Source organism: Pseudophryne corroboree, unplaced genomic scaffold (genome assembly GCF_028390025.1).
Source record: "Pseudophryne corroboree isolate aPseCor3 unplaced genomic scaffold, aPseCor3.hap2 scaffold_580, whole genome shotgun sequence".
In the NCBI taxonomy this organism is placed as follows: domain Eukaryota; kingdom Metazoa; phylum Chordata; class Amphibia; order Anura; family Myobatrachidae; genus Pseudophryne; species Pseudophryne corroboree.
The window spans coordinates 291,679-304,516 of NW_026970179.1; the positions used below are offsets into that span (position 1 = coordinate 291,679).

General features: G+C 50.4%; 18 non-coding genes and 4 pseudogenes across 18 annotated transcripts; all 22 read right to left on the reverse strand.

Moving 5' to 3' along the window:
• Nucleotides 1-621: 621 nt before the first annotated feature.
• Nucleotides 622-784, reverse strand: LOC135034214 (U1 spliceosomal RNA). Its single transcript, XR_010229475.1, has one exon. It is a non-coding gene; the product is annotated as a U1 spliceosomal RNA (small nuclear RNA).
• A 152-nt stretch (nt 785-936) lies between these two features.
• On the reverse strand, nt 937-1,101 carry LOC135034209 (U1 spliceosomal RNA). The gene has a single exon (XR_010229472.1). It is a non-coding gene; the product is annotated as a U1 spliceosomal RNA (small nuclear RNA).
• Nucleotides 1,102-1,772: 671 nt separating this feature from the next.
• On the reverse strand, nt 1,773-1,935 carry LOC135034181 (U1 spliceosomal RNA). Its single transcript, XR_010229451.1, has one exon. It is a non-coding gene; the product is annotated as a U1 spliceosomal RNA (small nuclear RNA).
• A 152-nt stretch (nt 1,936-2,087) lies between these two features.
• LOC135034332 (U1 spliceosomal RNA) lies at nt 2,088-2,251 on the reverse strand. Its single transcript, XR_010229579.1, has one exon. It is a non-coding gene; the product is annotated as a U1 spliceosomal RNA (small nuclear RNA).
• Nucleotides 2,252-2,925: 674 nt separating this feature from the next.
• On the reverse strand, nt 2,926-3,088 carry LOC135034262 (U1 spliceosomal RNA). Its single transcript, XR_010229512.1, has one exon. It is a non-coding gene; the product is annotated as a U1 spliceosomal RNA (small nuclear RNA).
• Nucleotides 3,089-3,240: 152 nt separating this feature from the next.
• On the reverse strand, nt 3,241-3,404 carry LOC135034321 (U1 spliceosomal RNA). The gene has a single exon (XR_010229569.1). It is a non-coding gene; the product is annotated as a U1 spliceosomal RNA (small nuclear RNA).
• Nucleotides 3,405-4,096: 692 nt separating this feature from the next.
• LOC135034185 (U1 spliceosomal RNA) lies at nt 4,097-4,238 on the reverse strand (annotated as a pseudogene).
• A 152-nt stretch (nt 4,239-4,390) lies between these two features.
• LOC135034302 (U1 spliceosomal RNA) lies at nt 4,391-4,554 on the reverse strand. The gene has a single exon (XR_010229550.1). It is a non-coding gene; the product is annotated as a U1 spliceosomal RNA (small nuclear RNA).
• A 674-nt stretch (nt 4,555-5,228) lies between these two features.
• LOC135034263 (U1 spliceosomal RNA) lies at nt 5,229-5,391 on the reverse strand. The gene has a single exon (XR_010229513.1). It is a non-coding gene; the product is annotated as a U1 spliceosomal RNA (small nuclear RNA).
• Nucleotides 5,392-5,543: 152 nt separating this feature from the next.
• On the reverse strand, nt 5,544-5,707 carry LOC135034322 (U1 spliceosomal RNA). Its single transcript, XR_010229570.1, has one exon. It is a non-coding gene; the product is annotated as a U1 spliceosomal RNA (small nuclear RNA).
• Nucleotides 5,708-6,399: 692 nt separating this feature from the next.
• Nucleotides 6,400-6,541, reverse strand: LOC135034187 (U1 spliceosomal RNA; annotated as a pseudogene).
• A 152-nt stretch (nt 6,542-6,693) lies between these two features.
• Nucleotides 6,694-6,857, reverse strand: LOC135034303 (U1 spliceosomal RNA). Its single transcript, XR_010229551.1, has one exon. It is a non-coding gene; the product is annotated as a U1 spliceosomal RNA (small nuclear RNA).
• Nucleotides 6,858-7,528: 671 nt separating this feature from the next.
• LOC135034182 (U1 spliceosomal RNA) lies at nt 7,529-7,691 on the reverse strand. The gene has a single exon (XR_010229452.1). It is a non-coding gene; the product is annotated as a U1 spliceosomal RNA (small nuclear RNA).
• A 152-nt stretch (nt 7,692-7,843) lies between these two features.
• LOC135034333 (U1 spliceosomal RNA) lies at nt 7,844-8,007 on the reverse strand. Its single transcript, XR_010229580.1, has one exon. It is a non-coding gene; the product is annotated as a U1 spliceosomal RNA (small nuclear RNA).
• A 674-nt stretch (nt 8,008-8,681) lies between these two features.
• On the reverse strand, nt 8,682-8,844 carry LOC135034264 (U1 spliceosomal RNA). Its single transcript, XR_010229515.1, has one exon. It is a non-coding gene; the product is annotated as a U1 spliceosomal RNA (small nuclear RNA).
• Nucleotides 8,845-8,996: 152 nt separating this feature from the next.
• LOC135034323 (U1 spliceosomal RNA) lies at nt 8,997-9,160 on the reverse strand. The gene has a single exon (XR_010229571.1). It is a non-coding gene; the product is annotated as a U1 spliceosomal RNA (small nuclear RNA).
• A 692-nt stretch (nt 9,161-9,852) lies between these two features.
• Nucleotides 9,853-9,994, reverse strand: LOC135034188 (U1 spliceosomal RNA; annotated as a pseudogene).
• A 152-nt stretch (nt 9,995-10,146) lies between these two features.
• LOC135034304 (U1 spliceosomal RNA) lies at nt 10,147-10,310 on the reverse strand. The gene has a single exon (XR_010229552.1). It is a non-coding gene; the product is annotated as a U1 spliceosomal RNA (small nuclear RNA).
• Nucleotides 10,311-10,984: 674 nt separating this feature from the next.
• Nucleotides 10,985-11,147, reverse strand: LOC135034265 (U1 spliceosomal RNA). The gene has a single exon (XR_010229516.1). It is a non-coding gene; the product is annotated as a U1 spliceosomal RNA (small nuclear RNA).
• Nucleotides 11,148-11,299: 152 nt separating this feature from the next.
• LOC135034324 (U1 spliceosomal RNA) lies at nt 11,300-11,463 on the reverse strand. The gene has a single exon (XR_010229572.1). It is a non-coding gene; the product is annotated as a U1 spliceosomal RNA (small nuclear RNA).
• A 692-nt stretch (nt 11,464-12,155) lies between these two features.
• On the reverse strand, nt 12,156-12,297 carry LOC135034190 (U1 spliceosomal RNA; annotated as a pseudogene).
• A 152-nt stretch (nt 12,298-12,449) lies between these two features.
• On the reverse strand, nt 12,450-12,613 carry LOC135034305 (U1 spliceosomal RNA). The gene has a single exon (XR_010229553.1). It is a non-coding gene; the product is annotated as a U1 spliceosomal RNA (small nuclear RNA).
• Nucleotides 12,614-12,838: the final 225 nt, after the last annotated feature.

Sequence of the window (12,838 nt, forward strand, 5' to 3'; positions counted from 1 at the left end):
AAAGGAGATTCAACTGAGGCAGCACAAGGAAACTCTCATCTGGGGACAACAACTGCAGGGAGAACACATATTTTCAGATGAACATGGGAGGGCAGAAGGCTGCCTAATACTGAAGCACCCCCAAACAACAAACCAAATGCAACAACTAGTACAAGCATTCCTGGGGGAAGTTCTGCAGAAGACGGAATTGCATACGGTGATGTCATCCAAGCAGTGGGCCAAAGTTGGCTGGAACCCTCATCTGCATATGAAAAGAGAAAAGGGGTATGCAGGGCATGGCGGCCTTTTGCGGCGCTTGGATGACCCTTAGTTCGCATTAAACACCCCCACCCTCCTTCGGTGTGGGGCTCATGTTGGCCATGCCCCATCCCCTGAAGCATTCAAGCTGATTTCTTGCAGCAGCTTGGCACTGTAACAGCTCCAGAGCTGTTCTGTAAGGCAAGTAAAAGGATGTGGGCCCTGCAGCACTACCTGTAGTTTGCATTGTGCATTGGAAGGCACAAAGTAAGCAGACAGGAGGAGAAGTCAGGATAGTGCACAAGGGTATAAAAGGGAGCGGCTCAAGAAAAGAGAAGTTGAAACAGACAGCAAACTAGGCTGGAGAGAGACCTGAGATTAGAGATCTGAATTATACGAGACCTGACCAGGGGAAACACAAATTATGCAGTCAAGTTTCCCACAATTGGGGAAATCGCAGGGGCAGCACACCCAGAGTGCAATGGGTGAGCCTTGCCCTGGGAGAAGCACCTTCATGATCATAGTATCTCACCTGGCAGGTAAGTAGGAGTTGGGCTAGAGCTGGGGAGGGTCGCTGCTCGGGCACCCCAATGTCAAGTGAAGGAGATCCAACTGAGGCAGCACAAGGAAACTCTCGAAAGAAGAACAAGGCTAGAGGAAGATCTGAAACAAAGAAATCTGACTTTTACCAGAGCTGACCAGAGGAAAACACAAACACAGTCCCCCACTACCAACAAATAAAGCAGTCGCATTTCCCACATTTGGGGAAATCACAGGGGTCAGCATACCCAGAATGCAATGAATGAACCTCACCCTGGGAGAGTAATCTTCATGACCATGGTATCTCCTATGCAAAATAAGTATGATTTGGGATAGGGCTGGGGAGTGCCGCTGCTCATGCACAACTCTGTCAAGTAAAGGAGATTCAACTGAGGCAGCACAAGGGAACTCTCATCTGGGGACAACAACTGCAGGGAGAACACATATTTTCAGATGAACATGGGAGGGCAGAAGGCTGCCTAATACTGAAGCACCCCCAAACAACAAACCAAATGCAACAACTAGTGCAAGCATTCCTGGGGGAAGTTCTGCAGAAGACGGATTTGCATACGGTGATGTCATCCAAGCAGTGGGTCAAAGTTGGCTTCAACCCTCATCTGCATATGAAAAGAGAAAAGGGGCGTGCAGGGCATGGCGGCCTTTTGCGGTGCTTGGATGACCCCTAGTTCGCATTAAACACCCCCACCCTCCTTTGGTGTGGGGCTCATGTTGGCCATGCCCCATCCCCTGAAGCATTCAAGCTGATTTATTGCAGCAGCTGGGCACTGTAACAGCTCCAGAGCTGCTCTGAACGGCAAGTAAAAGGGTGTGGGCCCTGCAGCACTACCTGTAGTTTGCATTGTGCATTGGAAGGCACAAAGTAAGCAGACAGGAGAAGTCAGGATAGTGCGCAAGGGCATAGAAGGGAGCGGCTCAAGAAAAGAGAAGTTGAAACAGACAGCAAACTAGGCTGGAGAGAGACCTGAGACAAAGAGATCTGAATTATACGAGAGCCGACCAGGGGAAACACAAATTATGCAGTCAAGTTTCCCACATTTGGGGAAATCGCAGGAGCAGCACACCCAGAGTGCAATGGGTGAGCCTTGCCCTGGGAGAAGCACCTACATGATCATAGTATCTCACCTGCCAGGTAAGTAGAAGTTGGGCTAGAGCTGGGGAGGGTCGCTGCTCGGGTACCCCCCTGTCAAGTGAAGGAGATCCAACTGAGGCAGCACAAGGGAACTCTCGAAAGAAGAACAAGGCTAAAGGAAGATCTGAGACAAAGAAATCTGACTTTTACCAGAGCTGACCAGAGGAAAGCACAAACACAGTCCCCCACTACCACAAATAAAGCAGTCGAGTTTCCCACATTTGGGGAAATCACAGGTGTCAGCATACCCAGAATGCAATGAATGAACCTCACCCTGGGAGAACAATCTTCATGACCATGGTATCTCCTATGCAAAATAAGTATGATTTGGGATAGGGCTGGGGAGGGCCGCTGCTCAGGCACATCTCTGTCAAGTAAAGGAGATTCAACTGAGGCAGCACAAGGGAACTCTCATCTGGGGACAACAACTGCAGGGAGAACACATATTTTCAGATGAACATGGGAGGGCAGAAGGCTGCCTAATACTGAAGCACCCCCAAACAACAAACCAAATGCAACAACTAGTGCAAGCATTCCTGGGGGAAGGCCTGCAGCAGATGGATTTGCATACGGTGATGTCATCCAAGCAGTGGGTCAAAGTTGGCTTCAACCCTCGTCTGCATATGAAAAGAGAAAAGGGGCGTGCAGAGCATGGCGGCCTTTTGCGGCGCTTGGATGACCCCTAGTTCGCATTAAACACCTCCACCCTCCTTCGGTGTGGGGCTCATGTTGGCTATGCCCCAGCCCCTGAAGCATTCAAGCTGATTTCTTGCAGCAGCTGGGCACTGTAACAGCTCCAGAGCTGCTCTGTACGGCAAGTAAAAGGGTGTGGGCCCTGCAGCACTACCTGTAGTTTGCATTGTGCATTGGAAGGCACAAAGTAAGCAGACAGGAGGAGAAGTCAGGATAGTGCACAAGGGTATAAAAGGGAGGGGCTCATGAAAAAAGAAGTGGAAACAGACAGCAAACTAGGCTGGAGAGAGACCTGAGACAAAGAGATCTGAATTATACGAGAGCCGACCAGGGGAAACACAAATTATGCAGTCAAGCTTCCCACATTTGGGGAAATCGCAGGGGCACCACACCCAGAGTGCAATGGGTGAGCCTTGCCCTGGGAGGAGCACCTTCATGATCAAAGTATCTCACCTAGCAGGTAAGTAGGAGTTGGGCTAGAGCTGGGGAGGGTCGCTGCTCTGGCACCCCCCTGTCAAGTGAAAGAGATCCAACTGAGGCAGCACAAGGGAACTCTCGAAAGAAGAACAAGGCTAGAGGAAGATCTGAGACAAATAAATCTGACTTTTACCAGAGCTGTCCAGAGGAAAGCACAAACACAGTCCCCCACTACCACAAATAATGCAGTCGAGTTTCCCACATTTGGGGAAATCACAGGGGTCAGCATACCCAGAATGCAATGAATGAACCTCACCCTGGGAGAACAATCTTCATGACCATGGTATCGCCTATGCAAAATAAGTATGATTTGGGATAGGGCTGGGGAGGGCCGCTGATCAGGCACATCTCTGTCAAGTAAAGGAGATTCAACTGAGGCAGCACAAGGGAACTCTCATCTGGGGACAACAACTGCAGGGAGAACACATATTTCCAGATAAACATGGGAGGGCAGAAGGCTGCCTAATACTGAAGCACCCCCAAACAACAAACCAAATGCAACAACTAGTACAAGCATTCCTGGGGGAAGGCCTGCAGCAGATGGATTTGCATATGGTGATGTCATCCAAGCAGTGGGTCAAAGTTGGCTTCAACCCTCGTCTGCATATGAAAAGAGAAAAGGGGCGTGCAGGGCATGGCGGCCTTTTGCGGCGCTTGGATGACCCCTAGTTCGCATTAAACACCTCCACCCTCCTTCGGTGTAGGGCTCATGTTGGCTATGCCCCAGCCCCTGAAGCATTCAAGCTGATTTCTTGCAGCAGCTGGGCACTGTAACAGCTCCAGAGCTGCTCTGAACGGCAAGTAAAAGGGTGTGGGCCCTGCAGCACTACCTGTAGTTTGCATTGTGCATTGGAAGGCACAAAGTAAGCAGACGGGAGAAGTCAGGATAGTGCGCAAGGGCATAGAAGGGAGCGGCACAAGAAAAGAGAAGTTGAAACAGACAGCAAACTAGGCTGGAGAGAGACCTGAGACAAAGAGATCTGAATTATATGAGAGCCGACCAGGGGAAACACAAATTATGCAGTCAAGTTTCCCACATTTGGGGAAATCGCAGGAGCAGCACACCCAGAGTGCAATGGGTGAGCCTTGCCCTGGGAGAAGCACCTACATGATCATAGTATCTCACCTGCCAGGTAAGTAGAAGTTGGGCTAGAGCTGGGGAGGGTCGCTGCTCGGGTACCCCCCTGTCAAGTGAAGGAGATCCAACTGAGGCAGCACAAGGGAACTCTCGAAAGAAGAACAAGGCTAGAGGAAGATCTGAGACAAATAAATCTGACTTTTACCAGAGCTGACCAGAGGAAAGCACAAACACAGTCCCCCACTACCACAAATAATGCAGTCGAGTTTCCCACATTTGGGGAAATCACAGGGGTCAGCATACCCAGAATGCAATGAATGAACCTCACCCTGGGAGAACAATCTTCATGACCATGGTATCTCCTATGCAAAATAAGTATGATTTGGGATAGGGCTGGGGAGGGCCGCTGCTCAGGCACATCTCTGTCAAGTAAAGGAGATTCAACTGAGGCAGCACAAGGGAACTCTCATCTGGGGACAACAACTGCAGGGAGAACACATATTTTCAGATGAACATGGGAGGGCAGAAGGCTGCCTAATAATGAAGCACCCCCAAACAACAAACCAAATGCAACAACTAGTGCAAGCATTCCTGGGGGAAGGCCTGCAGCAGATGGATTTGCATACGGTGATGTCATCCAAGCAGTGGGTCAAAGTTGGCTTCAACCCTCTTCTGCATATGAAAAGAGAAAAGGGGCGTGCAGGGCATGGCGGCCTTTTGCGGCGCTTGGATGACCCCTAGTTCGCATTAAACACCTCCACCCTCCTTCGGTGTGGGGCTCATGTTGGCTATGCCCCAGCCCCTGAAGCATTCAAGCTGATTTCTTGCAGCAGCTGGGCACTGTAACAGCTCCAGAGCTGCTCTGTACGGCAAGTAAAAGGGTGTGGGCCCTGCAGCACTACCTGTAGTTTGCATTGTGCATTGGAAGGCACAAAGTAAGCAGACAGGAGGAGAAGTCAGGATAGTGCACAAGGGTATAAAAGGGAGGGGCTCATGAAAAAAGAAGTGGAAACAGACAGCAAACTAGGCTGGAGAGAGACCTGAGACAAAGAGATCTGAATTATACGAGAGCCGACCAGGGGAAACACAAATTATGCAGTCAAGCTTCCCACATTTGGGGAAATCGCAGGGGCACCACACCCAGAGTGCAATGGGTGAGCCTTGCCCTGGGAGGAGCACCTTCATGATCAAAGTATCTCACCTAGCAGGTAAGTAGGAGTTGGGCTAGAGCTGGGGAGGGTCGCTGCTCTGGCACCCCCCTGTCAAGTGAAAGAGATCCAACTGAGGCAGCACAAGGGAACTCTCGAAAGAAGAACAAGGCTAGAGGAAGATCTGAGACAAATAAATCTGACTTTTACCAGAGCTGTCCAGAGGAAAGCACAAACACAGTCCCCCACTACCACAAATAATGCAGTCGAGTTTCCCACATTTGGGGAAATCACAGGGGTCAGCATACCCAGAATGCAATGAATGAACCTCACCCTGGGAGAACAATCTTCATGACCATGGTATCGCCTATGCAAAATAAGTATGATTTGGGATAGGGCTGGGGAGGGCCGCTGATCAGGCACATCTCTGTCAAGTAAAGGAGATTCAACTGAGGCAGCACAAGGGAACTCTCATCTGGGGACAACAACTGCAGGGAGAACACATATTTCCAGATAAACATGGGAGGGCAGAAGGCTGCCTAATACTGAAGCACCCCCAAACAACAAACCAAATGCAACAACTAGTACAAGCATTCCTGGGGGAAGGCCTGCAGCAGATGGATTTGCATATGGTGATGTCATCCAAGCAGTGGGTCAAAGTTGGCTTCAACCCTCGTCTGCATATGAAAAGAGAAAAGGGGCGTGCAGGGCATGGCGGCCTTTTGCGGCGCTTGGATGACCCCTAGTTCGCATTAAACACCTCCACCCTCCTTCGGTGTAGGGCTCATGTTGGCTATGCCCCAGCCCCTGAAGCATTCAAGCTGATTTCTTGCAGCAGCTGGGCACTGTAACAGCTCCAGAGCTGCTCTGAACGGCAAGTAAAAGGGTGTGGGCCCTGCAGCACTACCTGTAGTTTGCATTGTGCATTGGAAGGCACAAAGTAAGCAGACGGGAGAAGTCAGGATAGTGCGCAAGGGCATAGAAGGGAGCGGCACAAGAAAAGAGAAGTTGAAACAGACAGCAAACTAGGCTGGAGAGAGACCTGAGACAAAGAGATCTGAATTATATGAGAGCCGACCAGGGGAAACACAAATTATGCAGTCAAGTTTCCCACATTTGGGGAAATCGCAGGAGCAGCACACCCAGAGTGCAATGGGTGAGCCTTGCCCTGGGAGAAGCACCTACATGATCATAGTATCTCACCTGCCAGGTAAGTAGAAGTTGGGCTAGAGCTGGGGAGGGTCGCTGCTCGGGTACCCCCCTGTCAAGTGAAGGAGATCCAACTGAGGCAGCACAAGGGAACTCTCGAAAGAAGAACAAGGCTAGAGGAAGATCTGAGACAAATAAATCTGACTTTTACCAGAGCTGACCAGAGGAAAGCACAAACACAGTCCCCCACTACCACAAATAATGCAGTCGAGTTTCCCACATTTGGGGAAATCACAGGGGTCAGCATACCCAGAATGCAATGAATGAACCTCACCCTGGGAGAACAATCTTCATGACCATGGTATCTCCTATGCAAAATAAGTATGATTTGGGATAGGGCTGGGGAGGGCCGCTGCTCAGGCACATCTCTGTCAAGTAAAGGAGATTCAACTGAGGCAGCACAAGGGAACTCTCATCTGGGGACAACAACTGCAGGGAGAACACATATTTTCAGATGAACATGGGAGGGCAGAAGGCTGCCTAATAATGAAGCACCCCCAAACAACAAACCAAATGCAACAACTAGTGCAAGCATTCCTGGGGGAAGGCCTGCAGCAGATGGATTTGCATACGGTGATGTCATCCAAGCAGTGGGTCAAAGTTGGCTTCAACCCTCTTCTGCATATGAAAAGAGAAAAGGGGCGTGCAGGGCATGGCGGCCTTTTGCGGCGCTTGGATGACCCCTAGTTCGCATTAAACACCTCCACCCTCCTTCGGTGTGGGGCTCATGTTGGCTATGCCCCAGCCCCTGAAGCATTCAAGCTGATTTCTTGCAGCAGCTGGGCACTGTAACAGCTCCAGAGCTGCTCTGAACGGCAAGTAAAAGGGTGTGGGCCCTGCAGCACTACCTGTAGTTTGCATTGTGCATTGGAAGGCACAAAGTAAGCAGACAGGAGAAGTCAGGATAGTGCGCAAGGGCATAGAAGGGAGCGGCTCAAGAAAAGAGAAGTTGAAACAGACAGCAAACTAGGCTGGAGAGAGACCTGAGACAAAGAGATCTGAATTATACGAGAGCCGACCAGGGGAAACACAAATTATGCAGTCAAGTTTCCCACATTTGGGGAAATCGCAGGAGCAGCACACCCAGAGTGCAATGGGTGAGCCTTGCCCTGGGAGAAGCACCTACATGATCATAGTATCTCACCTGCCAGGTAAGTAGAAGTTGGGCTAGAGCTGGGGAGGGTCGCTGCTCGGGTACCCCCCTGTCAAGTGAAGGAGATCCAACTGAGGCAGCACAAGGGAACTCTCGAAAGAAGAACAAGGCTAAAGGAAGATCTGAGACAAAGAAATCTGACTTTTACCAGAGCTGACCAGAGGAAAGCACAAACACAGTCCCCCACTACCACAAATAAAGCAGTCGAGTTTCCCACATTTGGGGAAATCACAGGTGTCAGCATACCCAGAATGCAATGAATGAACCTCACCCTGGGAGAACAATCTTCATGACCATGGTATCTCCTATGCAAAATAAGTATGATTTGGGATAGGGCTGGGGAGGGCCGCTGCTCAGGCACATCTCTGTCAAGTAAAGGAGATTCAACTGAGGCAGCACAAGGGAACTCTCATCTGGGGACAACAACTGCAGGGAGAACACATATTTTCAGATGAACATGGGAGGGCAGAAGGCTGCCTAATACTGAAGCACCCCCAAACAACAAACCAAATGCAACAACTAGTGCAAGCATTCCTGGGGGAAGGCCTGCAGCAGATGGATTTGCATACGGTGATGTCATCCAAGCAGTGGGTCAAAGTTGGCTTCAACCCTCGTCTGCATATGAAAAGAGAAAAGGGGCGTGCAGAGCATGGCGGCCTTTTGCGGCGCTTGGATGACCCCTAGTTCGCATTAAACACCTCCACCCTCCTTCGGTGTGGGGCTCATGTTGGCTATGCCCCAGCCCCTGAAGCATTCAAGCTGATTTCTTGCAGCAGCTGGGCACTGTAACAGCTCCAGAGCTGCTCTGTACGGCAAGTAAAAGGGTGTGGGCCCTGCAGCACTACCTGTAGTTTGCATTGTGCATTGGAAGGCACAAAGTAAGCAGACAGGAGGAGAAGTCAGGATAGTGCACAAGGGTATAAAAGGGAGGGGCTCATGAAAAAAGAAGTGGAAACAGACAGCAAACTAGGCTGGAGAGAGACCTGAGACAAAGAGATCTGAATTATACGAGAGCCGACCAGGGGAAACACAAATTATGCAGTCAAGCTTCCCACATTTGGGGAAATCGCAGGGGCACCACACCCAGAGTGCAATGGGTGAGCCTTGCCCTGGGAGGAGCACCTTCATGATCAAAGTATCTCACCTAGCAGGTAAGTAGGAGTTGGGCTAGAGCTGGGGAGGGTCGCTGCTCTGGCACCCCCCTGTCAAGTGAAAGAGATCCAACTGAGGCAGTACAAGGGAACTCTCGAAAGAAGAACAAGGCTAGAGGAAGATCTGAGACAAATAAATCTGACTTTTACCAGAGCTGTCCAGAGGAAAGCACAAACACAGTCCCCCACTACCACAAATAATGCAGTCGAGTTTCCCACATTTGGGGAAATCACAGGGGTCAGCATACCCAGAATGCAATGAATGAACCTCACCCTGGGAGAACAATCTTCATGACCATGGTATCGCCTATGCAAAATAAGTATGATTTGGGATAGGGCTGGGGAGGGCCGCTGATCAGGCACATCTCTGTCAAGTAAAGGAGATTCAACTGAGGCAGCACAAGGGAACTCTCATCTGGGGACAACAACTGCAGGGAGAACACATATTTCCAGATAAACATGGGAGGGCAGAAGGCTGCCTAATACTGAAGCACCCCCAAACAACAAACCAAATGCAACAACTAGTACAAGCATTCCTGGGGGAAGGCCTGCAGCAGATGGATTTGCATATGGTGATGTCATCCAAGCAGTGGGTCAAAGTTGGCTTCAACCCTCGTCTGCATATGAAAAGAGAAAAGGGGCGTGCAGGGCATGGCGGCCTTTTGCGGCGCTTGGATGACCCCTAGTTCGCATTAAACACCTCCACCCTCCTTCGGTGTAGGGCTCATGTTGGCTATGCCCCAGCCCCTGAAGCATTCAAGCTGATTTCTTGCAGCAGCTGGGCACTGTAACAGCTCCAGAGCTGCTCTGAACGGCAAGTAAAAGGGTGTGGGCCCTGCAGCACTACCTGTAGTTTGCATTGTGCATTGGAAGGCACAAAGTAAGCAGACGGGAGAAGTCAGGATAGTGCGCAAGGGCATAGAAGGGAGCGGCACAAGAAAAGAGAAGTTGAAACAGACAGCAAACTAGGCTGGAGAGAGACCTGAGACAAAGAGATCTGAATTATATGAGAGCCGACCAGGGGAAACACAAATTATGCAGTCAAGTTTCCCACATTTGGGGAAATCGCAGGAGCAGCACACCCAGAGTGCAATGGGTGAGCCTTGCCCTGGGAGAAGCACCTACATGATCATAGTATCTCACCTGCCAGGTAAGTAGAAGTTGGGCTAGAGCTGGGGAGGGTCGCTGCTCGGGTACCCCCCTGTCAAGTGAAGGAGATCCAACTGAGGCAGCACAAGGGAACTCTCGAAAGAAGAACAAGGCTAGAGGAAGATCTGAGACAAATAAATCTGACTTTTACCAGAGCTGACCAGAGGAAAGCACAAACACAGTCCCCCACTACCACAAATAATGCAGTCGAGTTTCCCACATTTGGGGAAATCACAGGGGTCAGCATACCCAGAATGCAATGAATGAACCTCACCCTGGGAGAACAATCTTCATGACCATGGTATCTCCTATGCAAAATAAGTATGATTTGGGATAGGGCTGGGGAGGGCCGCTGCTCAGGCACATCTCTGTCAAGTAAAGGAGATTCAACTGAGGCAGCACAAGGGAACTCTCATCTGGGGACAACAACTGCAGGGAGAACACATATTTTCAGATGAACATGGGAGGGCAGAAGGCTGCCTAATAATGAAGCACCCCCAAACAACAAACCAAATGCAACAACTAGTGCAAGCATTCCTGGGGGAAGGCCTGCAGCAGATGGATTTGCATACGGTGATGTCATCCAAGCAGTGGGTCAAAGTTGGCTTCAACCCTCTTCTGCATATGAAAAGAGAAAAGGGGCGTGCAGGGCATGGCGGCCTTTTGCGGCGCTTGGATGACCCCTAGTTCGCATTAAACACCTCCACCCTCCTTCGGTGTGGGGCTCATGTTGGCTATGCCCCAGCCCCTGAAGCATTCAAGCTGATTTCTTGCAGCAGCTGGGCACTGTAACAGCTCCAGAGCTGCTCTGTACGGCAAGTAAAAGGGTGTGGGCCCTGCAGCACTACCTGTAGTTTGCATTGTGCATTGGAAGGCACAAAGTAAGCAGACAGGAGGAGAAGTCAGGATAGTGCACAAGGGTATAAAAGGGAGGGGCTCATGAAAAAAGAAGTGGAAACAGACAGCAAACTAGGCTGGAGAGAGACCTGAGACAAAGAGATCTGAATTATACGAGAGCCGACCAGGGGAAACACAAATTATGCAGTCAAGCTTCCCACATTTGGGGAAATCGCAGGGCCACCACACCCAGAGTGCAATGGGTGAGCCTTGCCCTGGGAGGAGCACCTTCATGATCAAAGTATCTCACCTAGCAGGTAAGTAGGAGTTGGGCTAGAGCTGGGGAGGGTCGCTGCTCTGGCACCCCCCTGTCAAGTGAAAGAGATCCAACTGAGGCAGCACAAGGGAACTCTCGAAAGAAGAACAAGGCTAGAGGAAGATCTGAGACAAATAAATCTGACTTTTACCAGAGCTGTCCAGAGGAAAGCACAAACACAGTCCCCCACTACCACAAATAATGCAGTCGAGTTTCCCACATTTGGGGAAATCACAGGGGTCAGCATACCCAGAATGCAATGAATGAACCTCACCCTGGGAGAACAATCTTCATGACCATGGTATCGCCTATGCAAAATAAGTATGATTTGGGATAGGGCTGGGGAGGGCCGCTGATCAGGCACATCTCTGTCAAGTAAAGGAGATTCAACTGAGGCAGCACAAGGGAACTCTCATCTGGGGACAACAACTGCAGGGAGAACACATATTTCCAGATAAACATGGGAGGGCAGAAGGCTGCCTAATACTGAAGCACCCCCAAACAACAAACCAAATGCAACAACTAGTACAAGCATTCCTGGGGGAAGGCCTGCAGCAGATGGATTTGCATATGGTGATGTCATCCAAGCAGTGGGTCAAAGTTGGCTTCAACCCTCGTCTGCATATGAAAAGAGAAAAGGGGCGTGCAGGGCATGGCGGCCTTTTGCGGCGCTTGGATGACCCCTAGTTCGCATTAAACACCTCCACCCTCCTTTGGTGTAGGGCTCATGTTGGCTATGCCCCAGCCCCTGAAGCATTCAAGCTGATTTCTTGCAGCAGCTGGGCACTGTAACAGCTCCAGAGCTGCTCTGAACGGCAAGTAAAAGGGTGTGGGCCCTGCAGCACTACCTGTAGTTTGCATTGTGCATTGGAAGGCACAAAGTAAGCAGACGGGAGAAGTCAGGATAGTGCGCAAGGGCATAGAAGGGAGCGGCACAAGAAAAGAGAAGTTGAAACAGACAGCAAACTAGGCTGGAGAGAGACCTGAGACAAAGAGATCTGAATTATATGAGAGCCGACCAGGGGAAACACAAATTATGCAGTCAAGTTTCCCACATTTGGGGAAATCGCAGGAGCAGCACACCCAGAGTGCAATGGGTGAGCCTTGCCCTGGGAGAAGCACCTACATGATCATAGTATCTCACCTGCCAGGTAAGTAGAAGTTGGGCTAGAGCTGGGGAGGGTCGCTGCTCGGGTACCCCCCTGTCAAGTGAAGGAGATCCAACTGAGGCAGCACAAGGGAACTCTCGAAAGAAGAACAAGGCTAGAGGAAGATCTGAGACAAATAAATCTGACTTTTACCAGAGCTGACCAGAGGAAAGCACAAACACAGTCCCCCACTACCACAAATAATGCAGTCGAGTTTCCCACATTTGGGGAAATCACAGGGGTCAGCATACCCAGAATGCAATGAATGAACCTCACCCTGGGAGAACAATCTTCATGACCATGGTATCTCCTATGCAAAATAAGTATGATTTGGGATAGGGCTGGGGAGGGCCGCTGCTCAGGCACATCTCTGTCAAGTAAAGGAGATTCAACTGAGGCAGCACAAGGGAACTCTCATCTGGGGACAACAACTGCAGGGAGAACACATATTTTCAGATGAACATGGGAGGGCAGAAGGCTGCCTAATAATGAAGCACCCCCAAACAACAAACCAAATGCAACAACTAGTGCAAGCATTCCTGGGGGAAGGCC